General features: G+C 52.2%; 1 long non-coding RNA gene across 2 annotated transcripts; it reads right to left on the bottom strand.

Moving 5' to 3' along the window:
- On the bottom strand, positions 1-27880 carry LOC140111336 (uncharacterized). 2 transcript variants are annotated; one of them, XR_011851920.1, is made up of 4 exons: positions 27754-27880; positions 14914-15022; positions 427-497; positions 1-57 (listed from the first exon to the last, which is right to left on the bottom strand). It is a non-coding gene; the product is annotated as an uncharacterized lncRNA (long non-coding RNA). The 2 variants fall into 2 exon arrangements; XR_011851919.1 differs by lacking the exon at positions 27754-27880 and adding an exon at positions 18137-18204.
- Between the last annotated feature and the right edge of the window lie 65 nt (positions 27881-27945).

The raw sequence follows: 27945 nt of genomic DNA, 5'->3' as shown, positions 1-27945 counted from the left end.
ACCTGCTCATGTGTCAGAATCTTTCTTCGACTTAACATTAGATTTTCTTTGTGTTTGCTGCAAAAAACAGTAAGATAAATGAATCATTTCCAGTTATATTCTCAGCCGACAGTCAATCTATTGTGAGTGGTCATCCCTATGTCTACTGGTCATGCCTTCTTCTGCTTCTCGACCTTCTGGTCTTTATCTCTAGTAGAGTAAAATTCCAAAACCTGACTTGACTACAAAACTGCCCCCATAGATCTCATCTTTCAGCCAACCATGTAGTCCAATCCAACAGGTGATCAATGTGCGCCATCCCCTCGAGCTCCTCCGGGGCCGCACCTGCCTGACTCTACACATCCTGTCACCTTCTTCTGTGGTTGCGTTTGGCATCTCCGCTGTATATGGAGCAGGGTGGACTATGTTGGTTTTGATACAACTCACCTTTTCTTGGTTAAAGGCACTTTAGGAATGATGAGTCGCGTTAGTGATGATGGTGATGTCTCCTCAGGATTCTGTGAAAAATAAAGTTGCAAATGAAAATTAGTCTAGATTTCTAGTTCAAAAAAATCTCTTGAAAGCCTCCACATGGGTGAAGCTGTAATTCTCTGTGATCGGAGAGATTCTGGAGGCCGATCCGAAGGCTCATCACACCCTGCTCAGGGATGATCAGGGAGACCTCTATCACTGTCGTTATATTTCCTGACTAGTCAGTGACAGTGAATTGCAGTGGAGATGACCGGGTAGTGCGGACCTTGTGAGGACACTGGTCTGAGAAACACAAGATCGAATAAAAAACTAAAAATATTACAAGGTCTAATGTGTCTGTGAAGACAAGACTTCTCCGGCCTCTGTCCCTGAATAGATTGAAGCTGCTCAGTGATGCTGGACTAGGTGCTGGTATCTATGGGTTGTGTAGTTGATTTTGCTAGTCTATGTAGAACAGTTGTTACCAATGTCACCAGTCTACTCTGGTCATTAGGCTCATCAGATGGTCTTCTATGTCACAAGGTTGTATAGATGTCAGGTGGATGTTCATCAGATGGTCTTCTATGTGATGTGGTTGTGTAGGTGTCAGGTGGATGTTCATCAGATGGTCTTCTATGTGATGTGGTTGTGTAGGTGTCAGGTGGATGTACATCAGATGGTCTTCTATGCGATGTGGTTGTGTAGGTGTCAGGTGGATGTTCATCAGATGGTCTTCTATGTGATGTGGTTGTGTAGGTGTCAGGTGGATGTACATCAGATGGTCTTCTATGTGATGTGGTTGTGTAGGTGTCAGGTGGATGTTCATCAGATGGTCTTCTATGTGATGTGGTTGTGTAGGTGTCAGGTGGATGTACATCAGATGGTCTTCTATGTGATGTGGTTGTGTAGGTGTCAGGTGGATGTTCATCAGATGGTCTTCTATGTGATGTGCATGTGTAGGTGTCAGGTGGATGTTCATCAGATGGTCTTCTATGTGATGTGGTTGTGTAGGTGTCAGGTGGATGTACATCAGATGGTCTTCTATGTGATGTGGTTGTGTAGGTGTCAGGTGGATGTTCATCAGATGGTCTTCTATGTCACAAGGTTGTGTAGGTGTCAGGTGGATGTACATCAGATGGTCTTCTATGTGATGTGGTTGTGTAGGTGTCAGGTGGATGATCATCAGATGGTCTTCTATGTGATGTGGTTGTGTAGGTGTCAGGTGGATGATCATCAGATGGTCTTCTATGCGATGTGGTTGTGTAGGTGTCAGGTGGATGATCATCAGATGGTCTTCTATGTGATGTGGTTGTGTAGGTGTCAGGTGGATGTACATCAGATGGTCTTCTATGTGATGTGGTTGTGTAGGTGTCAGGTGGATGTTCATCAGATGGTCTTCTATGTGATGTGGTTGTGTAGGTGTCAGGTGGATGATCATCAGATGGTCTTCTATGCGATGTGGTTGTGTAGGTGTCAGGTGGATGATCATCAGATGGTCTTCTATGCGATGTGGTTGTGTAGGTGTCAGGTGGATGTTCATCAGATGGTCTTCTATGCGATGTGGTTGTGTAGGTGTCAGGTGGATGTACATCAGATGGTCTTCTATGTGATGTGGTTGTGTAGGTGTCAGGTGGATGTTCATCAGATGGTCTTCTATGCGATGTGCATGTGTAGGTGTCAGGTGGATGTACATCAGATGGTCTTCTATGTGATGTGGTTGTGTAGGTGTCAGGTGGATGATCATCAGATGGTCTTCTATGTGATGTGGTTGTGTAGGTGTCAGGTGGATGATCATCAGATGGTCTTCTATGTGATGTGGTTGTGTAGGTGTCAGGTGGATGTACATCAGATGGTCTTCTATGTGATGTGGTTGTGTAGGTGTCAGGTGGATGTACATCAGATGGTCTTCTATGCGATCTGCTTGTGTAGGTGTCAGGTGGATGTACATCAGATGGTCTTCTATGTGATGTGCATGTGTAGGTGTCAGGTGGATGTACATCAGATGGTCTTCTATGCGATGTGGTTGTGTAGGTGTCAGGTGGATGTACATCAGATGGTCTTCTATGTGATGTGGTTGTGTAGGTGTCAGGTGGATGTTCATCAGATGGTCTTCTATGTGATGTGCATGTGTAGGTGTCAGGTGGATGTTCATCAGATGGTCTTCTATGTGATGTGCATGTGTAGGTGTCAGGTGGATGTTCATCAGATGGTCTTCTATGTGATGTGGTTGTGTAGGTGTCAGGTGGATGTTCATCAGATGGTCTTCTATGTCACAAGGTTGTATAGATGTCAGGTGGATGTACATCAGATGGTCTTCTATGTGATGTGGTTGTGTAGGTGTCAGGTGGATGTTCATCAGATGGTCTTCTATGTGATGTGCATGTGTAGGTGTCAGGTGGATGTTCATCAGATGGTCTTCTATGTGATGTGCATGTGTAGGTGTCAGGTGGATGTTCATCAGATGGTCTTCTATGTGATGTGCATGTGTAGGTGTCAGGTGGATGTTCATCAGATGGTCTTCTATGTGATGTGCTTGTGTAGGTGTCAGGTGGATGTACATCAGATGGTCTTCTATGTGATGTGGTTGTGTAGGTGTCAGGTGGATGTTCATCAGATGGTCTTCTATGTGATGTGGTTGTGTAGGTGTCAGGTGGATGTACATCAGATGGTCTTCTATGCGATGTGGTTGTGTAGGTGTCAGGTGGATGATCATCAGATGGTCTTCTATGTGATGTGGTTGTGTAGGTGTCAGGTGGATGTTCATCAGATGGTCTTCTATGCGATGTGGTTGTGTAGGTGTCAGGTGGATGTACATCAGATGGTCTTCTATGTGATGTGGTTGTGTAGGTGTCAGGTGGATGTACATCAGATGGTCTTCTATGTGATGTGGTTGTGTAGGTGTCATGTGGATGTACATCAGATGGTCTTCTATGTAATGTGGTTGTGTAGGTGTCAGGTGGATGTACATCAGATGGTCTTCTATGTGATGTGGTTGTGTAGGTGTCAGGTGGATGATCATCAGATGGTCTTCTATGTGATGTGGTTGTGTAGGTGTCAGGTGGATGTTCATCAGATGGTCTTCTATGTGATGTGGTTGTGTAGGTGTCAGGTGGATGTACATCAGATGGTCTTCTATGTGATGTGGTTGTGTAGGTGTCAGGTGGATGTTCATCAGATGGTCTTCTATGTGATGTGCATGTGTAGGTGTCAGGTGGATGTACATCAGATGGTCTTCTATGCGATGTGGTTGTGTAGGTGTCAGGTGGATGATCATCAGATGGTCTTCTATGTGATGTGGTTGTGTAGGTGTCAGGTGGATGTTCATCAGATGGTCTTCTATGCGATGTGGTTGTGTAGGTGTCAGGTGGATGATCATCAGATGGTCTTCTATGTGATGTGCATGTGTAGGTGTCATGTGGATGTACATCAGATGGTCTTCTATGTGATGTGCATGTGTAGGTGTCAGGTGGATGTACATCAGATGGTCTTCTATGTGATGTGGTTGTGTAGGTGTCAGGTGGATGTACATCAGATGGTCTTCTATGTGATGTGGTTGTGTAGGTGTCAGGTGGATGTACATCAGATGGTCTTCTATGTGATGTGGTTGTGTAGGTGTCAGGTGGATGTTCATCAGATGGTCTTCTATGTGATGTGGTTGTGTAGGTGTCAGGTGGATGTTCATCAGATGGTCTTCTATGTGATGTGGTTGTGTAGGTGTCAGGTGGATGTACATCAGATGGTCTTCTATGCGATGTGGTTGTGTAGGTGTCAGGTGGATGATCATCAGATGGTCTTCTATGTGATGTGCATGTGTAGGTGTCAGGTGGATGTACATCAGATGGTCTTCTATGTGATGTGGTTGTGTAGGTGTCAGGTGGATGTTCATCAGATGGTCTTCTATGTGATGTGGTTGTGTAGGTGTCAGGTGGATGTTCATCAGATGGTCTTCTATGCGATGTGGTTGTGTAGGTGTCAGGTGGATGATCATCAGATGGTCTTCTATGTGATGTGGTTGTGTAGGTGTCAGGTGGATGTTCATCAGATGGTCTTCTATGTGATGTGGTTGTGTAGGTGTCAGGTGGATGTACATCAGATGGTCTTCTATGTGATGTGGTTGTGTAGGTGTCAGGTGGATGTTCATCAGATGGTCTTCTATGTGATGTGGTTGTGTAGGTGTCAGGTGGATGATCATCAGATGGTCTTCTATGTGATGTGGTTGTGTAGGTGTCAGGTGGATGTACATCAGATGGTCTTCTATGTGATGTGGTTGTGTAGGTGTCAGGTGGATGATCATCAGATGGTCTTCTATGTGATGTGGTTGTGTAGGTGTCAGGTGGATGTACATCAGATGGTCTTCTATGCGATGTGGTTGTGTAGGTGTCAGGTGGATGTACATCAGATGGTCTTCTATGTGATGTGGTTGTGTAGGTGTCAGGTGGATGATCATCAGATGGTCTTCTATGTGATGTGGTTGTGTAGGTGTCATGTGGATGTACATCAGATGGTCTTCTATGTGATGTGGTTGTGTAGGTGTCATGTGGATGTACATCAGATGGTCTTCTATGTGATGTGCATGTGTAGGTGTCAGGTGGATGTACATCAGATGGTCTTCTATGTGATGTGGTTGTGTAGGTGTCAGGTGGATGTACATCAGATGGTCTTCTATGCGATGTGGTTGTGTAGGTGTCAGGTGGATGATCATCAGATGGTCTTCTATGTGATGTGGTTGTGTAGGTGTCAGGTGGATGTACATCAGATGGTCTTCTATGTAATGTGGTTGTGTAGGTGTCAGGTGGATGTTCATCAGATGGTCTTCTATGTGATGTGGTTGTGTAGGTGTCAGGTGGATGTACATCAGATGGTCTTCTATGTAATGTGGTTGTGTAGGTGTCAGGTGGATGTACATCAGATGGTCTTCTATGTGATGTGGTTGTGTAGGTGTCAGGTGGATGTACATCAGATGGTCTTCTATGTGATGTGGTTGTGTAGGTGTCAGGTGGATGTTCATCAGATGGTCTTCTATGTGATGTGGTTGTGTAGGTGTCAGGTGGATGTACATCAGATGGTCTTCTATGTGATGTGGTTGTGTAGGTGTCAGGTGGATGTTCATCAGATGGTCTTCTATGTGATGTGGTTGTGTAGGTGTCAGGTGGATGATCATCAGATGGTCTTCTATGTGATGTGGTTGTGTAGGTGTCAGGTGGATGTTCATCAGATGGTCTTCTATGTGATGTGGTTGTGTAGGTGTCAGGTGGATGTACATCAGATGGTCTTCTATGTGATGTGGTTGTGTAGGTGTCAGGTGGATGTTCATCAGATGGTCTTCTATGTGATGTGCATGTGTAGGTGTCAGGTGGATGTACATCAGATGGTCTTCTATGCGATGTGGTTGTGTAGGTGTCAGGTGGATGATCATCAGATGGTCTTCTATGTGATGTGGTTGTGTAGGTGTCAGGTGGATGTACATCAGATGGTCTTCTATGTGATGTGGTTGTGTAGGTGTCAGGTGGATGTTCATCAGATGGTCTTCTATGTGATGTGCATGTGTAGGTGTCAGGTGGATGTACATCAGATGGTCTTCTATGCGATGTGGTTGTGTAGGTGTCAGGTGGATGATCATCAGATGGTCTTCTATGTGATGTGGTTGTGTAGGTGTCAGGTGGATGTTCATCAGATGGTCTTCTATGCGATGTGGTTGTGTAGGTGTCAGGTGGATGATCATCAGATGGTCTTCTATGTGATGTGGTTGTGTAGGTGTCAGGTGGATGTTCATCAGATGGTCTTCTATGTGATGTGGTTGTGTAGGTGTCAGGTGGATGTACATCAGATGGTCTTCTATGTAATGTGGTTGTGTAGGTGTCAGGTGGATGTTCATCAGATGGTCTTCTATGTGATGTGGTTGTGTAGGTGTCAGGTGGATGTACATCAGATGGTCTTCTATGTGATGTGGTTGTGTAGGTGTCATGTGGATGTACATCAGATGGTCTTCTATGTAATGTGGTTGTGTAGGTGTCAGGTGGATGTACATCAGATGGTCTTCTATGTGATGTGGTTGTGTAGGTGTCAGGTGGATGTACATCAGATGGTCTTCTATGTGATGTGGTTGTGTAGGTGTCAGGTGGATGTTCATCAGATGGTCTTCTATGTGATGTGGTTGTGTAGGTGTCAGGTGGATGTTCATCAGATGGTCTTCTATGTGATGTGGTTGTGTAGGTGTCAGGTGGATGTACATCAGATGGTCTTCTATGCGATGTGGTTGTGTAGGTGTCAGGTGGATGATCATCAGATGGTCTTCTATGTGATGTGCATGTGTAGGTGTCAGGTGGATGTACATCAGATGGTCTTCTATGTGATGTGGTTGTGTAGGTGTCAGGTGGATGTTCATCAGATGGTCTTCTATGTGATGTGGTTGTGTAGGTGTCAGGTGGATGTACATCAGATGGTCTTCTATGCGATGTGGTTGTGTAGGTGTCAGGTGGATGATCATCAGATGGTCTTCTATGTGATGTGGTTGTGTAGGTGTCAGGTGGATGTACATCAGATGGTCTTCTATGTGATGTGGTTGTGTAGGTGTCAGGTGGATGTTCATCAGATGGTCTTCTATGCGATGTGGTTGTGTAGGTGTCAGGTGGATGTACATCAGATGGTCTTCTATGTGATGTGGTTGTGTAGGTGTCAGGTGGATGATCATCAGATGGTCTTCTATGTGATGTGGTTGTGTAGGTGTCATGTGGATGTACATCAGATGGTCTTCTATGTGATGTGGTTGTGTAGGTGTCATGTGGATGTACATCAGATGGTCTTCTATGTGATGTGCATGTGTAGGTGTCAGGTGGATGTTCATCAGATGGTCTTCTATGCGATGTGGTTGTGTAGGTGTCAGGTGGATGTACATCAGATGGTCTTCTATGTGATGTGGTTGTGTAGGTGTCAGGTGGATGATCATCAGATGGTCTTCTATGTGATGTGGTTGTGTAGGTGTCATGTGGATGATCATCAGATGGTCTTCTATGTGATGTGGTTGTGTAGGTGTCATGTGGATGTTCATCAGATGGTCTTCTATGCGATGTGGTTGTGTAGGTGTCAGGTGGATGTACATCAGATGGTCTTCTATGTGATGTGGTTGTGTAGGTGTCAGGTGGATGATCATCAGATGGTCTTCTATGCGATGTGGTTGTGTAGGTGTCAGGTGGATGTTCATCAGATGGTCTTCTATGCGATGTGGTTGTGTAGGTGTCAGGTGGATGTACATCAGATGGTCTTCTATGTGATGTGGTTGTGTAGGTGTCAGGTGGATGTTCATCAGATGGTCTTCTATGCGATGTGGTTGTGTAGGTGTCAGGTGGATGTTCATCAGATGGTCTTCTATGTGATGTGGTTGTGTAGGTGTCAGGTGGATGTACATCAGATGGTCTTCTATGTGATGTGGTTGTGTAGGTGTCAGGTGGATGTTCATCAGATGGTCTTCTATGTGATGTGGTTGTGTAGGTGTCAGGTGGATGTTCATCAGATGGTCTTCTATGCGATGTGGTTGTGTAGGTGTCAGGTGGATGTACATCAGATGGTCTTCTATGTGATGTGGTTGTGTAGGTGTCATGTGGATGTACATCAGATGGTCTTCTATGCGATGTGCATGTGTAGGTGTCAGGTGGATGATCATCAGATGGTCTTCTATGTGATGTGGTTGTGTAGGTGTCAGGTGGATGTACATCAGATGGTCTTCTATGTGATGTGGTTGTGTAGGTGTCAGGTGGATGATCATCAGATGGTCTTCTATGTGATGTGGTTGTGTAGGTGTCAGGTGGATGTACATCAGATGGTCTTCTATGTGATGTGGTTGTGTAGGTGTCAGGTGGATGTACATCAGATGGTCTTCTATGTGATGTGGTTGTGTAGGTGTCAGGTGGATGTACATCAGATGGTCTTCTATGTGATGTGGTTGTGTAGGTGTCAGGTGGATGTACATCAGATGGTCTTCTATGCGATGTGGTTGTGTAGGTGTCAGGTGGATGATCATCAGATGGTCTTCTATGTGATGTGCATGTGTAGGTGTCAGGTGGATGATCATCAGATGGTCTTCTATGCGATGTGGTTGTGTAGGTGTCAGGTGGATGATCATCAGATGGTCTTCTATGCGATGTGGTTGTGTAGGTGTCAGGTGGATGATCATCAGATGGTCTTCTATGCGATGTGGTTGTGTAGGTGTCAGGTGGATGTTCATCAGATGGTCTTCTATGCGATGTGGTTGTGTAGGTGTCAGGTGGATGATCATCAGATGGTCTTCTATGTGATGTGGTTGTGTAGGTGTCAGGTGGATGTACATCAGATGGTCTTCTATGTGATGTGGTTGTGTAGGTGTCAGGTGGATGTACATCAGATGGTCTTCTATGTGATGTGGTTGTGTAGGTGTCAGGTGGATGTACATCAGATGGTCTTCTATGTGATGTGGTTGTGTAGGTGTCAGGTGGATGATCATCAGATGGTCTTCTATGTGATGTGGTTGTGTAGGTGTCAGGTGGATGTTCATCAGATGGTCTTCTATGCGATCTGCTTGTGTAGGTGTCAGGTGGATGTTCATCCGATGGTCTTCTATGCGATGTGGTTGTGTAGGTGTCAGGTGGATGTTCATCAGATGGTCTTCTATGTGATGTGGTTGTGTAGGTGTCAGGTGGATGTACATCAGATGGTCTTCTATGCGATGTGGTTGTGTAGGTGTCAGGTGGATGTTCATCAGATGGTCTTCTATGCGATGTGGTTGTGTAGGTGTCAGGTGGATGATCATCAGATGGTCTTCTATGCGATGTGGTTGTGTAGGTGTCAGGTGGATGTTCATCCGATGGTCTTCTATGCGATGTGGTTGTGTAGGTGTCAGGTGGATGTTCATCAGATGGTCTTCTATGCGATGTGGTTGTGTAGGTGTCAGGTGGATGTTCATCAGATGGTCTTCTATGCGATGTGGTTGTGTAGGTGTCAGGTGGATGTTCATCAGATGGTCTTCTATGCGATGTGGTTGTGTAGGTGTCAGGTGGATGTTCATCAGATGGTCTTCTATGTGATGTGGTTGTGTAGGTGTCAGGTGGATGATCATCAGATGGTCTTCTATGTGATGTGGTTGTGTAGGTGTCAGGTGGATGATCATCAGATGGTCTTCTATGTGATGTGGTTGTGTAGGTGTCAGGTGGATGATCATCAGATGGTCTTCTATGTGATGTGGTTGTGTAGGTGTCAGGTGGATGTACATCAGATGGTCTTCTATGTGATGTGGTTGTGTAGGTGTCAGGTGGATGTACATCAGATGGTCTTCTATGTGATGTGGTTGTGTAGGTGTCAGGTGGATGTTCATCAGATGGTCTTCTATGTGATGTGGTTGTGTAGGTGTCAGGTGGATGTTCATCAGATGGTCTTCTATGTGATGTGGTTGTGTAGGTGTCAGGTGGATGTTCATCAGATGGTCTTCTATGTGATGTGGTTGTGTAGGTGTCAGGTGGATGTTCATCAGATGGTCTTCTATGTGATGTGGTTGTGTAGGTGTCAGGTGGATGTTCATCAGATGGTCTTCTATGTGATGTGGTTGTGTAGGTGTCAGGTGGATGTACATCAGATGGTCTTCTATGCGATGTGGTTGTGTAGGTGTCAGGTGGATGTTCATCCGATGGTCTTCTATGCGATGTGGTTGTGTAGGTGTCAGGTGGATGTTCATCAGATGGTCTTCTATGCGATGTGGTTGTGTAGGTGTCAGGTGGATGATCATCAGATGGTCTTCTATGCGATGTGGTTGTGTAGGTGTCAGGTGGATGTTCATCAGATGGTCTTCTATGTGATGTGGTTGTGTAGGTGTCAGGTGGATGTACATCAGATGGTCTTCTATGTGATGTGGTTGTGTAGGTGTCAGGTGGATGTACATCAGATGGTCTTCTATGTGATGTGGTTGTGTAGGTGTCAGGTGGATGTTCATCAGATGGTCTTCTATGTGATGTGGTTGTGTAGGTGTCAGGTGGATGTACATCAGATGGTCTTCTATGTGATGTGGTTGTGTAGGTGTCAGGTGGATGTTCATCAGATGGTCTTCTATGTGATGTGGTTGTGTAGGTGTCAGGTGGATGATCATCAGATGGTCTTCTATGTGATGTGGTTGTGTAGGTGTCAGGTGGATGTTCATCAGATGGTCTTCTATGTGATGTGGTTGTGTAGGTGTCAGGTGGATGTACATCAGATGGTCTTCTATGTGATGTGGTTGTGTAGGTGTCAGGTGGATGTTCATCAGATGGTCTTCTATGTGATGTGCATGTGTAGGTGTCAGGTGGATGTACATCAGATGGTCTTCTATGCGATGTGGTTGTGTAGGTGTCAGGTGGATGATCATCAGATGGTCTTCTATGTGATGTGGTTGTGTAGGTGTCAGGTGGATGTACATCAGATGGTCTTCTATGTGATGTGGTTGTGTAGGTGTCAGGTGGATGTTCATCAGATGGTCTTCTATGTGATGTGCATGTGTAGGTGTCAGGTGGATGTACATCAGATGGTCTTCTATGCGATGTGGTTGTGTAGGTGTCAGGTGGATGATCATCAGATGGTCTTCTATGTGATGTGGTTGTGTAGGTGTCAGGTGGATGTTCATCAGATGGTCTTCTATGCGATGTGGTTGTGTAGGTGTCAGGTGGATGATCATCAGATGGTCTTCTATGTGATGTGGTTGTGTAGGTGTCAGGTGGATGTTCATCAGATGGTCTTCTATGTGATGTGGTTGTGTAGGTGTCAGGTGGATGTACATCAGATGGTCTTCTATGTAATGTGGTTGTGTAGGTGTCAGGTGGATGTTCATCAGATGGTCTTCTATGTGATGTGGTTGTGTAGGTGTCAGGTGGATGTACATCAGATGGTCTTCTATGTGATGTGGTTGTGTAGGTGTCATGTGGATGTACATCAGATGGTCTTCTATGTAATGTGGTTGTGTAGGTGTCAGGTGGATGTACATCAGATGGTCTTCTATGTGATGTGGTTGTGTAGGTGTCAGGTGGATGTACATCAGATGGTCTTCTATGTGATGTGGTTGTGTAGGTGTCAGGTGGATGTTCATCAGATGGTCTTCTATGTGATGTGGTTGTGTAGGTGTCAGGTGGATGTTCATCAGATGGTCTTCTATGTGATGTGGTTGTGTAGGTGTCAGGTGGATGTACATCAGATGGTCTTCTATGCGATGTGGTTGTGTAGGTGTCAGGTGGATGATCATCAGATGGTCTTCTATGTGATGTGCATGTGTAGGTGTCAGGTGGATGTACATCAGATGGTCTTCTATGTGATGTGGTTGTGTAGGTGTCAGGTGGATGTTCATCAGATGGTCTTCTATGTGATGTGGTTGTGTAGGTGTCAGGTGGATGTACATCAGATGGTCTTCTATGCGATGTGGTTGTGTAGGTGTCAGGTGGATGATCATCAGATGGTCTTCTATGTGATGTGGTTGTGTAGGTGTCAGGTGGATGTACATCAGATGGTCTTCTATGTGATGTGGTTGTGTAGGTGTCAGGTGGATGTTCATCAGATGGTCTTCTATGCGATGTGGTTGTGTAGGTGTCAGGTGGATGTACATCAGATGGTCTTCTATGTGATGTGGTTGTGTAGGTGTCAGGTGGATGATCATCAGATGGTCTTCTATGTGATGTGGTTGTGTAGGTGTCATGTGGATGTACATCAGATGGTCTTCTATGTGATGTGGTTGTGTAGGTGTCATGTGGATGTACATCAGATGGTCTTCTATGTGATGTGGTTGTGTAGGTGTCAGGTGGATGTTCATCAGATGGTCTTCTATGTAATGTGGTTGTGTAGGTGTCAGGTGGATGTTCATCAGATGGTCTTCTATGTGATGTGCTTGTGTAGGTGTCAGGTGGATGATCATCAGATGGTCTTCTATGTGATGTGCATGTGTAGGTGTCAGGTGGATGTTCATCAGATGGTCTTCTATGCGATGTGGTTGTGTAGGTGTCAGGTGGATGTACATCAGATGGTCTTCTATGTGATGTGGTTGTGTAGGTGTCAGGTGGATGATCATCAGATGGTCTTCTATGTGATGTGGTTGTGTAGGTGTCATGTGGATGTACATCAGATGGTCTTCTATGTGATGTGGTTGTGTAGGTGTCATGTGGATGTACATCAGATGGTCTTCTATGCGATGTGCATGTGTAGGTGTCAGGTGGATGATCATCAGATGGTCTTCTATGTGATGTGGTTGTGTAGGTGTCAGGTGGATGTACATCAGATGGTCTTCTATGTGATGTGGTTGTGTAGGTGTCAGGTGGATGATCATCAGATGGTCTTCTATGTGATGTGCATGTGTAGGTGTCAGGTGGATGATCATCAGATGGTCTTCTATGTGATGTGCATGTGTAGGTGTCAGGTGGATGATCATCAGATGGTCTTCTATGTGATGTGCATGTGTAGGTGTCAGGTGGATGATCATCAGATGGTCTTCTATGCGATGTGGTTGTGTAGGTGTCAGGTGGATGATCATCAGATGGTCTTCTATGCGATGTGGTTGTGTAGGTGTCAGGTGGATGATCATCAGATGGTCTTCTATGTGATGTGCATGTGTAGGTGTCAGGTGGATGTACATCAGATGGTCTTCTATGTGATGTGGTTGTGTAGGTGTCAGGTGGATGTACATCAGATGGTCTTCTATGTGATGTGGTTGTGTAGGTGTCAGGTGGATGTACATCAGATGGTCTTCTATGTGATGTGGTTGTGTAGGTGTCAGGTGGATGTACATCAGATGGTCTTCTATGTGATGTGGTTGTGTAGGTGTCAGGTGGATGATCATCAGATGGTCTTCTATGTGATGTGGTTGTGTAGGTGTCAGGTGGATGTTCATCAGATGGTCTTCTATGCGATCTGCTTGTGTAGGTGTCAGGTGGATGTTCATCCGATGGTCTTCTATGCGATGTGGTTGTGTAGGTGTCAGGTGGATGTTCATCAGATGGTCTTCTATGTGATGTGGTTGTGTAGGTGTCAGGTGGATGTACATCAGATGGTCTTCTATGCGATGTGGTTGTGTAGGTGTCAGGTGGATGTTCATCAGATGGTCTTCTATGCGATGTGGTTGTGTAGGTGTCAGGTGGATGATCATCAGATGGTCTTCTATGCGATGTGGTTGTGTAGGTGTCAGGTGGATGTTCATCCGATGGTCTTCTATGCGATGTGGTTGTGTAGGTGTCAGGTGGATGTTCATCAGATGGTCTTCTATGCGATGTGGTTGTGTAGGTGTCAGGTGGATGTTCATCAGATGGTCTTCTATGCGATGTGGTTGTGTAGGTGTCAGGTGGATGTTCATCAGATGGTCTTCTATGCGATGTGGTTGTGTAGGTGTCAGGTGGATGTTCATCAGATGGTCTTCTATGTGATGTGGTTGTGTAGGTGTCAGGTGGATGATCATCAGATGGTCTTCTATGTGATGTGGTTGTGTAGGTGTCAGGTGGATGATCATCAGATGGTCTTCTATGTGATGTGGTTGTGTAGGTGTCAGGTGGATGATCATCAGATGGTCTTCTATGTGATGTGGTTGTGTAGGTGTCAGGTGGATGTACATCAGATGGTCTTCTATGTGATGTGGTTGTGTAGGTGTCAGGTGGATGTACATCAGATGGTCTTCTATGTGATGTGGTTGTGTAGGTGTCAGGTGGATGTTCATCAGATGGTCTTCTATGTGATGTGGTTGTGTAGGTGTCAGGTGGATGTTCATCAGATGGTCTTCTATGTGATGTGGTTGTGTAGGTGTCAGGTGGATGTTCATCAGATGGTCTTCTATGTGATGTGGTTGTGTAGGTGTCAGGTGGATGTTCATCAGATGGTCTTCTATGTGATGTGGTTGTGTAGGTGTCAGGTGGATGTTCATCAGATGGTCTTCTATGTGATGTGGTTGTGTAGGTGTCAGGTGGATGTACATCAGATGGTCTTCTATGCGATGTGGTTGTGTAGGTGTCAGGTGGATGTTCATCCGATGGTCTTCTATGCGATGTGGTTGTGTAGGTGTCAGGTGGATGTTCATCAGATGGTCTTCTATGCGATGTGGTTGTGTAGGTGTCAGGTGGATGTTCATCAGATGGTCTTCTATGCGATGTGGTTGTGTAGGTGTCAGGTGGATGTTCATCAGATGGTCTTCTATGCGATGTGGTTGTGTAGGTGTCAGGTGGATGTTCATCAGATGGTCTTCTATGCGATGTGGTTGTGTAGGTGTCAGGTGGATGTACATCAGATGGTCTTCTATGTGATGTGGTTGTGTAGGTGTCAGGTGGATGTACATCAGATGGTCTTCTATGCGATGTGGTTGTGTAGGTGTCAGGTGGATGTTCATCCGATGGTCTTCTATGCGATGTGGTTGTGTAGGTGTCAGGTGGATGTTCATCAGATGGTCTTCTATGTGATGTGGTTGTGTATGTAGATCTGTTTCATGTAGGGATCATCAGATTTACTTACCTGGACAATCATCTTGATGTTGCCATTTTTGCCTGGAGCTCGACCCAATCCAGACATATCTGATGGAGTGACCTCACGGCTGAGACATGAGACAAGAAAATGATCCTTACTGTAACAAAGCAGAGAATTGTATATCATCCGTGCCACTTATACAGAGGAGGTACAGCAGACTGCAGCATCTATGCCCTGCATCGCCCGCACAGGGGAGGAGAGCACCTGCATCGCCCGCACAGGGGAGGAGCGCACCTGCATCGCCCGCACAGGGGAGGAGAGCACCTGCATCGCCCGCACAGGGGAGGAGAGCACCCGCATCGCCCGCACAGGGGAGGAGAGCACCCGCATCGCCCGCACAGGGGAGGAGAGCACCTGCATCGCCCGCACAGGGGAGGAGAGCACCCGCATCGCCCGCACAGGGGAGGAGAGCACCTGCATCGCCCGCACAGGGGAGGAGAGCACCCGCATCGCCCGCACAGGGGAGGAGAGCACCTGCATCGCCCGCACAGGGGAGGAGAGCACCCGCATCGCCCGCACAGGGGAGGAGAGCACCTGCATCGCCCGCACAGGGGAGGAGAGCACCTGCATCGCCCGCACAGGGGAGGAGCGCACCTGCATCGCCCGCACAGGGGAGGAGAGCACCTGCATCGCCCGCACAGGGGAGGAGAGCACCTGCATCGCCCGCACAGGGGAGGAGAGCACCCGCATTGCCCGCACAGGGGAGGAGAGCACCTGCATCGCCCGCACAGGGGAGGAGAGCACCTGCATCGCCCGCACAGGGGAGGAGAGCACCCGCATCGCCCGCACAGGGGAGGAGAGCACCTGCATCGCCCACACAGGGGAGGAGAGCACCCGCATCGCCCGCACAGGGGAGGAGAGCACCTGCATCGCCCGCACAGGGGAGGAGAGCACCTGCATCGCCTGCACAGGGGAGGAGAGCACCTGCATCGCCCGCACAGGGGAGGAGCGCACCTGCATCGCCCGCACAGGGGAGGAGAGCACCTGTATCGCCCGCACAGGGGAGGAGCGCACCTGCATCGCCCGCACAGGGGAGGAGAGCACCTGCATCGCCCGCACAGGGGAGGAGAGCACCTGCATCGCCCGCACAGGGGAGGAGAGCACCTGCATCGCCCGCACAGGGGAGGAGAGCACCTGCATCGCCCGCACAGGGGAGGAGAGCACCTGCATCGCCCGCACAGGGGAGGAGAGCACCTGCATCGCCCGCACAGGGGAGGAGAGCACCTGCATCGCCCGCACAGGGGAGGAGAGCACCTGCATCGCCCGCACAGGGGAGGAGAGCACCTGCATCGCCCGCACAGGGGAGGAGAGCACCTGCATCGCCCGCACAGGGGAGGAGAGCACCTGCATCGCCCGCACAGGGGAGGACAGCACCTGCATCGCCCGCACAGGGGAGGAGAGCACCTGCATCGCCCGCACAGGGGAGGAGCGCACCTGCATCGCCCGCACAGGGGAGGAGAGCACCTGCATCGCCTGCACAGGGGAGGAGAGCACCTGCATCGCCCGCACAGGGGAGGAGAGCACCAGTTCCTTTGATGCGGCGTCTCCCACTGACAGATTTCCAAAATGTTCTATAAACAGTCGGTATTCTAGTAACACACAATGGGGCTCATTTACTAAGCACCCGAACGCCGCACTTTTGTCGGGTTTCCCGAATATTTCCGATTTGCGCCGAATTGCCCCGGGGGCGTGGGCGTCAGACAACCCAATGGATTCGGAGAAAACGCGGAATTTAAAAAAGATTTGTGTCGCAAGATCAGCACTGACATGCACCGGGAAGAAGAAGGTGAACTCCGGCCGACCTCAGCGCAGCAGCGACACCTGCAGGATATCAGCGCACGACCTTAGGGAATCCCGGCAGAACCCGAATCCTCGTCGGACAACGCACCACCAGATCGCGACTGGACCGGGTAAGTAAATGTGCCCCATCATGTGGCTGTCAGGGGATGCTGGGAGTTATAGTTCCCCATTGCTGGAGGTTCCCTGTTTGCTGTTACCATGACATCACCGTGCGGCTGTAGCACAGGTCGTGTAAGGACGCACCTGACCTCTGACCCGGGGGTGCACACTCACCACTGGGCTGTAAGGAGACAGCTGACCTCTGACCCAGGGCTTGCACACTCACCACTGGGCTGTAAGGAGACAGCTGACCTCTGACCCAGGGGGTGCACACTCACCACTGAGCTGTAAGGAGACAGCTGACCTCTGACCCAGGGGGTGCACACTCACCACTGGGCTGTAAGGAGACAGCTGACCTCTGACCCGGGGGTGCACACTCACCACTGGGCTGTAAGGAGACAGCTGACCTCTGACCCGGGGGTGCACACTACCCACTGGGCTGTAAGGAGACGGCTGACCTCTGACCCAGGGGGTGCACACTCACCACTGGGCTGTAAGGAAACAGCTGACCTCTGACCCAGGGGGTGCACATTCACCACTGGGCTGTAAGGAGACAGCTGACCTTTGACCCAGGGGTGCACACTACCCACTGGGCTGTAAGGAGACAGCTGACCTTTGACCCGGGGTGTGCACACTCACCACTGGGCTGTAAGGAGACAGCTGACCTTTGACCCCGGGGTGCACACTACCCACTGGGCTGTAAGGAGACGGCTGACCTCTGACCCGGGGTGTGCACACTCACCACTGGGCTGTAAGGAGACAGCTGACCTCTGACCCGGGGGTGCACACTACCCACTGGGCTGTAAGGAGACAGCTGACCTCTGACCCGGGGGGTGCACACTCACCACTGGGCTGTAAGGACGCACCTGACCTCTGACCCGGGGGGTGCACACTACACACTGGGCTGTAAGGAGACGGCTGACCTCTGACCCGGGGGTGCACACTACCCACTGGGCTGTAAGGACGCACCTGACCTCTGACCCGGGGGGTGCACACTACCCACTGGGCTGTAAGGAGACGGCTGACCTCTGACCCAGGGGGTGCACACTCACCACTGGGCTGTAAGGACGCACCTGACCTCTGACCCGGGGGGTGCACACTACCCACTGGGCTGTAAGGAGACGGCTGACCTCTGACCCAGGGGGTGCACACTCACCACTGGGCTGTAAGGACGCACCTGACCTCTGACCCGGGGGGTGCACACTCACCACTGGGCTGTAAGGAGACGGCTGACCTCTGACCCGGGGGGTGCACACTCACCACTGGGCTGTAAGGACACAGCTGACCTCTGACCCGGGGGGTGCACACTCACCACTCAGGGGTCCGGTCTGGGCTCCTCCGCAGTGATGATCTGTGTCTGCAGCAGAGGAGGAGGAGGAGGAGGAGAGGGCAGGGAGGGGGAATGTGTAATCACCGCGTTGTTAACTCATTGCAGAGCCGGGTCCTGCGCTCTCCTGTCACTGCTCAGCTGCAGGACGGACACTAACTGGTTAACTGCAGGCCGGAGCTGCCGAATACATGTCCCCCCAAATCCCACCCGCACCGGGACAATGACAGACACTGACCCTCCCCCAGACACCCCCAGAACAGCACAAAGACCCCAATATCCAGAACCGAGCGGGACCCTCAAGTCCTATCCCTCTGCCAGGAGGAGGCCTGAGACTGTGCACCCCACTACTGTGCACCCCACTACTGTGCACCCCACTACTGTGCACCCCACTACTGTGCACCCCACCCGCCACATACTGACCCCACATACTGTGCACCCCACTACTGAGCACCCCACTACTGTGCACCCCACCCGCCACATACTGACCCCACATACTGTGCACCCCACTACTGTGCACCCCACTACTGTGCACCCCACTACTGAGCACCCCACTACTGTGCACCCCACTACTGTGCACCCCATTACTGTGCACCCCACCCGCCACACACTGACCCCTCATATTGAGCACCCCACTACTGTGCACCCCATTACTGTGCACCCCACCCGCCACACACTGGCCCCTCATACTGTGCACCCCTACCCCCCCACACACTGACCCCTCATACTGTGCACCCCTACCCCCCACACACTGACCCCTCATACTGTGCACCCCACTACTGTGCACCCAACTACTGTGCACCCCATTACTGTGCACCCCACCCGCCACATACTGACCCCACATACTGTGCACCCCACTACTGTGCACCCCACTACTGTGCACCCCACTACTGTGCACCCCACCCGCCACATACTGACCCCACATACTGTGCACCGAACTACTGTGCACCCCACTACTGTGCACCCCACTACTGAGCACCCCACTACTGTGCACCCCACTACTGTGCACCCCATTACTGTGCACCCCACTACTGTGCACCCCACTACTGTGCACCCCACCCGCCACATACTGACCCCACATACTGTGCACCCCACTACTGTGCACCCCACTACTGCGCACCCCACTACTGTGCACCCCACTACTGTGCACCCCACTACTGTGCACCCCATTACTGTGCACCCCACTACTGTGCACCCCACTACTGTGCACCCCATTACTGTGCACCCCACTACTGTGCACCCCACTACTGTGCACCCCATTACTGTGCACCCCATTACTGTACACCCCACTACTTTGCACCCCACTACTATGCACCCCACCCGCCACATACTGACCCCACATACTGTGCACCCCACTACTGTGCACCCCATTACTGTACACCCACTACTGTGCACCCCACTACTGTGCACCCCATTACTGTGCACCCCACTACTGTGCACCCCACTACTGTGCACCCCATTACTGTGCACCCCACCCGCCACATACTGACCCCACATACTGTGCACCCCACTACTGTGCACCCCACTACTGAGCACCCCACTACTGAGCACCCCACTACTGTGCATCCACTACTGTGCACCCCATTACTGTGCACCCCACTACTGTGCACCCCACTACTGTGCACCCCACCCCGCCACATACTGACCCCACATACTGTGCACCCCACTACTGTGCACCCCATTACTGTACACCCCACTACTGTGCACCCCACTACGGTGCACCCCATTACTGTGCACCCCACTACTGCGCACCCCACTACTGTGCACCCCATTACTGTACACCCCACTACTGTGCACCCACTACTATGCACCCCACCCGCCACATACTGACCCCACATACTGTGCACCCCACTACTGTGCACCCCATTACTGTACACCCCACTACTGTGCACCCCACTACTGTGCACCCCATTACTGTGCACCCCACTACTGTGCACCCACTACTGTGCACCCCATTACTGTGCACCCCACCCGCCACATACTGACCCCACATACTGTGCACCCCACTACTGTGCACCCACTACTGAGCACCCCACTACTGAGCACCCACTACTGTGCATCCCACTACTGTGCACCCCATTACTGTGCACCCCACTACTGTGCACCCCACTACTGTGCACCCCACCCGCCACATACTGACCCCACATACTGTGCACCCCACTACTGTGCACCCCATTACTGTACACCCCACTACTGTGCACCCCACTACGGTGCACCCCATTACTGTGCACCCCACTACTGCGCACCCCACTACTGTGCACCCCATTACTGTACACCCCACTACTGTGCACCCCACTACTGTGCACCCCACCCGCCACATACTGACCCCACATACTGTGCACCCCACTACTGTGCATCCCATTACTGTACACCCCACTACTGTGCACCCCACTACTGTGCACCCCATTACTGTGCACCCCACTACTGCGCACCCCACTACTGTGCACCCCATTACTGTACACCCCACTACTGTGCACCCCACTACTGTGCACCCCACTACTGTGCACCCCATTACTGTGCACCCCATTACTGTGCACCCCACTACTGTGCACCCCACTACTGCGCACCCCACTACTGCGCACCCCACTACTGTGCACCCCATTACTGTACACCCCACTACTGTGCACCCCACTACTGTGCACCCCATTACTGTAACCCCACTACTGTGCACCCCACTACTGTGCACCCCATTACTGTACACCCCACTACTGTACACCCCACTACTGTGCACCCCATTACTGTACACCCCACTACTGTGCACCCCATTACTGTGCACCCCACCCGCCACACACTGACCCCTCATACTGAGCACCCCACTACTGTGCACCCCACCCGCCACACAATGACCCCTCATACTGAGCACCCCACTACTGTGCACCCCACCCGCCACATACTGACCCCTCATACTGTGCACCCCACTAATGTGCACCCCACCCGCCACACACTGACCCCTCATACTGTGCACCCCACTACTGTGCACCCCACCCGCCACACACTGACCCCTCATACTGTGCATCCCACTACTGTGCACCCCACCCGCCACACACTGACCCCTCATACTGTGCATCCCACTACTGTGCACCCCACCCGCCACATACTGACCCCTGATACTGTGCACCCCACTACTGTACACCCCATTACTGTGCACCCCACCCGCCACATACTGACCCCACATACTGTGCACCCCACTACTGTGCACCCCACCCGCCACACACTGACCCCTCATACTGTGCACCCCACTACTGTACACCCCACCCGCCACATACTGACCCCTCATACTGAGCACCCCACTACTGTGCACCCCACTACTGTACACCCCATACTGTGCACCCCACCCGCCACATACTGACCCCACATACTGTGCACCCCACCCGCCACATACTGACCCCTCATACTGAGCACCCCACTACTGTGCACCCACTACTGTGCACCCCACTACTGTGCACCCCATTACTGTGCACCCCACCCGCCACATACTGACCCCACATACTGTGCACCCCACCCGCCACATACTGACCCCTCATACTGTGCTCCCCTACCCCATTACACACTGACCCCTCATACTGTGCACCCCTACCCCCCCACACACTGACCCCTCATACTGTGCACCCCTACCCCCCCCCCCACTGACCCCTCATACTGTGCTCCCCTACCCCATTACACACTGACCCCTCATACTGTGCTCCCCTACCCCATTACACACTGACCCCCTCATACTGTGCTCCCCTACCCCACCACACACTGACCCTCATACTGTGCTCCCCTACCCCCCACACTGACCCCTCATACTGTGCTCCCCTACCCCACCACACACTGACCCTCATACTGTGCTCCCCTACCCCCCACACACTGACCCCTCATACTGTGCACCCCTTCCCCTCCACACACTGACCCCTCATACTGTGCTCCCCTACACCACCACACACTGACCCCTCATACTGTGCTCCCCTACCCCACCACACACTGACCCCTCATACTGTGCTCCCCTACCCCACCACACACTGACCCCTCATACTGTGCTCCCCTACCGCACCACACACTGACCCCTCATACTGTGCTCCCCTACCGCACCACACACTGACCCCTCATACTGTGCTCCCTACCCCACCACACACTGACCCCTCATACTGTGCTCCCCTACCCCACCACACACTGACCCCTCATACTGTGCTCCCCTACCGCACCACACACTGACCCCTCATACTGTGCTCCCCTACCGCACCACACACTGACCCCTCATACTGTGCTCCCCTACCCCACCACACACTGACCCCTCATACTGTGCTCCCCCTACCCCCCCCACACACTGACCCCTCATACTGTGCTCCCCTACCGCACCACACACTGACCCCTCATACTGTGCTCCCCTACCCCACCACACACTGACCCCTCATACTGTGCTCCCCTACCCCCACCACACACTGACCCCTCATACTGTGCTCCCCTACCCCACCACACACTGACCCCTCATACTGTGCTCCCCTACCCCACCACACACTGACCCCTCATACTGTGCTCCCCTACCCCCCACACACTGACCCCTCATACTGTGCTCCCCTACCCCACCACACACTGACCCCTTCATACTGTGCACCCCTACCCCCCCACAAACTGACCCCTCATACTATGCACCGCTACCCCACCACACACTGACCCCTCATACTATGCTCCCCTACCCCACCACACACTGACCCCTCATACTGTGCTCCCCTACCCCGCCACACACTGACCCCTCATACTGTGCACCCCTTCCCCACCACACACTGACCCCTCATACTGTGCTCCCCTACCCCCCACACACTGACCCCTCATACTGTGCACCCCTTCCCCACCACACACTGACCCCCCCTACAAACTGCGCTCCCCTACCCCATTACACACTGACCCCTCATACTGTGCTCCCCTACCCCATCACACACTGACCCCTCATACTGTGCACCCCTACCCCCCCACACACTGACCCCTCATACTGTGCACCCCTACCCCCCCCCACTGACCCCTCATACTGTGCTCCCCTACCCCACCACACACTGACCCCTCAAACTGTGCTCCCCTACCCCACCACACACTGACCCCTCATACTGTGCACCCCTACCCCACCACACACTGACCCCTCATACTGTGCTCCCCTACCCCATCACACACTGACCCCTCATACTGTGCACCCCCTACCCCACCACACACTGACCCCTCATACTGTGCACCCCTACCCCCCACACACTGAGCTCCCCTACCCCACCACACACTGACCCCTCATACTGTGCTCCCCTACCCCCACCACACACTGACCCCTCATACTGTGCACCCCTACCCCCCACACACTGACCCCTCATACTGTGCTCCCCTACCCCACCACACACTGACCCCTCATACTGTGCACCCCTACCCCCCCCACTGACCCCTCATACTGTGCTCCCCTACCCCACCACACTGACCCCTCATACTGTGCACCCCTACCCCCCCCACACGCTGACCCCTCATACTGTGCTCCCCTACCCCGCAACACACTGACCCCTCATACTGTGCTCCCCTACCCCGCCACACACTGACCCTTCATACTATGCTCCCCTACCCCACCACACACAGACCCCTCATACTGTGCTCCCCTACCCCCCCCCCCCACACACTGACCCCTCATACTGTGCACCCCCTACCCCACCACACACTGACCCCTCATACTGTGCACCCTTACCCCCCCACAAACTGACCCCTCATACTGTGCACCCCTACCCCACCACACACTGACCCCTCATACTGTGCTCCCCTACCCCATTACACACTGACCCCTCATACTGTGCACCCCTACCCACCACACACTGACCCCTCATACTGTGCTCCCCTACCCCACCACACACTGACCCCTCATACTGTGCTCCCCTACCCCTCCACACACTGACCCCTCATACTGTGCACCCCTTCCCCACCACACACTGACCCCTCATACTGTGCTCCCCTACCCCCACACACTGACCCCTCATACTGTGCACCAATTCCCCACCACACACTGACCCCTTATACTGTGCTCCCCTACCCCACCACACACTGACCCCTCATACTGTGCTCCCCTACCCCACCACACACTGACCCCTCATACTGTGCTCCCCTACCCCCCCCCACACACTGACCCCTCATACTATGCTCCCCTACCCCCCCACACACTGACCCCTCATACTGTGCTCCCCTACCCCGCCACACACTGACCCCTCATACTGTGCTCCCCTACCCCATACACACTGACCCCTCATACTGTGCTCCCCTACCCCATCACACACTGACCCCTCATACTGTGCACCCCTACCCCCCACACACTGACCCCTCATACTGTGCGCCCCTACCCCCCCACTGACCCCTCATACTGTGCTCCCCTACCCCACCACACACTGACCCCTCATACTGTGCACCAATTCCCCACCACACACTGACCCCTTATACTGTGCTCCCCCTACCCCACCACACACTGACCCCTCATACTGTGCTCCCCTACCCCACCACACACTGACCCCTCATACTGTGCTCCCCTACCCCCCCCACACACTGACCCCTCATACTATGCTCCCCTACCCCCCCACACACTGACCCCTCATACTGTGCTCCCCTACCCCGCCACACACTGACCCCTCATACTGTGCTCCCCTACCCCATTACACACTGACCCCTCATACTGTGCTCCCCTACCCCATCACACACTGACCCCTCATACTGTGCACCCCTACCCCCCCACACACTGACCCCTCATACTGTGCGCCCCTACCCCCCCACTGACCCCTCATACTGTGCTCCCCTACCCCACCACACACTGACCCCTCATACTGTGCTCCCCTACCCCCCACACACTGACCCCTCATACTGTGCTCCCCTACTCCACCACACACTGACCCCTCATACTGTGCTCCCCTACCCCACCACACACTGACCCCTCATACTGTGCACCCCTACCCCACACTGACCCCTCATACTGTGCTCCCCTACCCCACCACAAACTGACTTCTCCCGAGTACAGAGACCCCCCACATGTGGCAGTTACTTCTCCCGAGTGCAGAGACCCCCCACATGTGGCCGTTACTTCTCCCCAGTTCAGAGACCCCCCACATGTGGCCGTTACTTCTCCCGAGTACAGAGACCCCCCCCACATGTGGCCATTACTTCTCCCGATTGCAGAGACCCCCCACATGTGGCCGTTACTTCTCCCGAGTACAGAGACCCCCACATGTGGCCGTTACTTCTCCCCAGTGCAGAGACCCCCCACATGTGGCCTTTACTTCTCCCGGGTACAGAGACCCCCCACATGTGGCCGTTACTTCTCCCCAGTGCAGAGACCCCCCACATGTGGCCTTTACTTCTCCCGAGTACAGAGACCCCCCACATGTGGCCGTTACTTCTCCCGAGTACAGAGACCCCCCACATGTGGCCGTTACTTCTCCCGAGTACAGAGACCCCCCACATGTGGCCGTTACTTCTCCCGAGTGCAGAGACCCCCCACATGTGGCCGTTACTTCTCCCGAGTGCAGAGACCCCCCACATGTGGCCCGTTACTTCTCCCGAGTGCAGAGACCCCCCACATGTGGCCGTTACTTCTCCCAAGTACAGAGACCCCCCATATGTGGCCGTTACTTCTCCCGAGTGCAGAGACCCCCCACATGTGGCCGTTACTTCTCCCGAGTGCAGAGACCCCCACATGTGGCCGTTACTTCTCCCGAGTGCAGAGATCCCCCACATGTGGCCGTTACTTCTCCCGAGTACAGAGACTCCCCACATGTGGCCGTTACTTCTCCCGAGTACAGAGACCCCCCACATGTGGCCGTTACTTCTCCCGAGTACAGAGACCCCCCACATGTGGCCGTTACTTCTCCCGAGTGCAGAGACTCCCCACATGTGGCCGTTACTTCTCCCGAGTGCAGAGACCCCCCACATGTGGCCGTTACTTCTCCCGAGTACAGAGACCCCCCACATGTGGCCGTTACTTCTCCTGACTACAGAGACCCCCCACATGTGGCCGTTACTTCTCCCGAGTACAGAGACCCCCCACATGTGGCCGTTACTTCTCCCGAGTACAGAGACCCCCCACATGTGGCCGTTACTTCTCCCGAGTGCAGAGACTCCCCACATGTGGCCGTTACTTCTCCCGAGTGCAGAGACCCCCCACATGTGGCCGTTACTTCTCCCGAGTGCAGAGACCCTCCACATGTGGCCGTTACTTCTCCCGAGTACAGAGACCCCCCACATGTGGCCGTTACTTCTCCCGAGTACAGAGACCCCCCACATGTGGCCATTACTTCTCCCGAGTGCAGAGACCCCCCACATGTGGCCGTTACTTCTCCCGAGTACAGAGACCCCCCACATGTGGCCGTTACTTCTCCCGAGTACAGAGACCCCCCACATGTGGCCGTTACTTCTCCCGAGTGCAGAGACTCCCCACATGTGGCCGTTACTTCTCCCGAGTGCAGAGACCCCCCACATGTGGCCGTTACTTCTCCCGAGTGCAGAGACCCCCCACATGTGGCCGTTACTTCTCCCGAGTGCAGAGACCCCCCCACATGTGGCCGTTACTTCTCCCGAGTACAGAGACCCCCCACATGTGGCCGTTACTTCTCCCGAGTGCAGAGACCCCCCACATGTGGCCGTTACTTCTCCCCAGTACAGAGACCACCCCACATGTGGCCGTTACTTCTCCCGAGTGCAGAGACCCCCCCACATGTGGCCGTTACTTCTCCCGAGTACAGAGACCCCCCACATGTGGCCGTTACTTCTCCCGAGTGCAGAGACCCCCCACATGTGGCCGTTACTTCTCCCGAGTGCAGAGACCCCCCACATGTGGCCGTTACTTCTCCCGAGTGCAGAGACCCCCCACATGTGGCCGTTACTTCTCCCGAGTGCAGAGACCCCCCACATGTGGCCGTTACTTCTCCCGAGTGCAGAGACCCCCCACATGTGGCCGTTACTTCTCCCGAGTGCAGAGACCCCCCACATGTGGCCGTTACTTCTCCCGAGTGCAGAGACCCCCCACATGTGGCCGTTACTTCTCCCGAGTGCAGAGATCCCCCACATGTGGCCGTTACTTGTGTTATGGGGGCACGGAGAGGCGCAGGAGGGGAGGGGGGGCTTGCAGTTTCCTCATTGGCCCCTTTTGTAGGATATAAAATTTTCGCTGTTCCGTTATTGGGGTCATGTGACTGCGTTATTGTTGCGGATGAGACCCTCTTTCCAGTGTCACCATTGTGGGGTTGGATTCTCCTATTTTTCTCGTGTTGTTATAATCCTGTGATCCTTATTCTATGGGGCGATACGATTTCGGGGACCTGACGTGAAGATTTTTTCTTATTTTTTACTAAATTTGCCATATAAATCCCTGATGTGGGGCAGAACGTTGTCACTTTTTGGCTGTGGAGCCGGTGGATGACTCGTCTTTTGCGGGACGTGTTGTACTTTGCTCCAGGATCATTCTCCAGTATCTCCGGCGGCTCTGGACCCGGTGGTGCCGTGTACACGGAGGTTGTGTTATGATTTACATGTTTATGGGTATTATGGACATTCTTATTTAATAACTATATTACTAACTCTTTAGTACTATCCCCACCATAAGACCCCATAAGACCGTGCATTACTGTCATGTCCCGCGCGTCTCCGGTGCAATCACTGCTGATAGAGAGACGCATCTCCCCGTTATCTCCCGGGACTGCTGGACACGCCCCCACTCATCATGTGACTCACGACCCCAGTGCGTCATGGGTAACGTTTGCCTCTCCCCTTCCTTTTCCTGGTTGGTGTCGCTTTGCATGGCGGGAGTTGTAGTTCGG

The sequence above is a fragment of the Engystomops pustulosus genome, unplaced genomic scaffold (assembly GCF_040894005.1).
Source record: "Engystomops pustulosus unplaced genomic scaffold, aEngPut4.maternal MAT_SCAFFOLD_423, whole genome shotgun sequence".
In the NCBI taxonomy this organism is placed as follows: Eukaryota; Metazoa; Chordata; class Amphibia; order Anura; family Leptodactylidae; genus Engystomops; species Engystomops pustulosus.
Note: the sequence above shows the minus strand (reverse complement) of the source record. Positions and strands in the feature narration are given on the sequence as shown.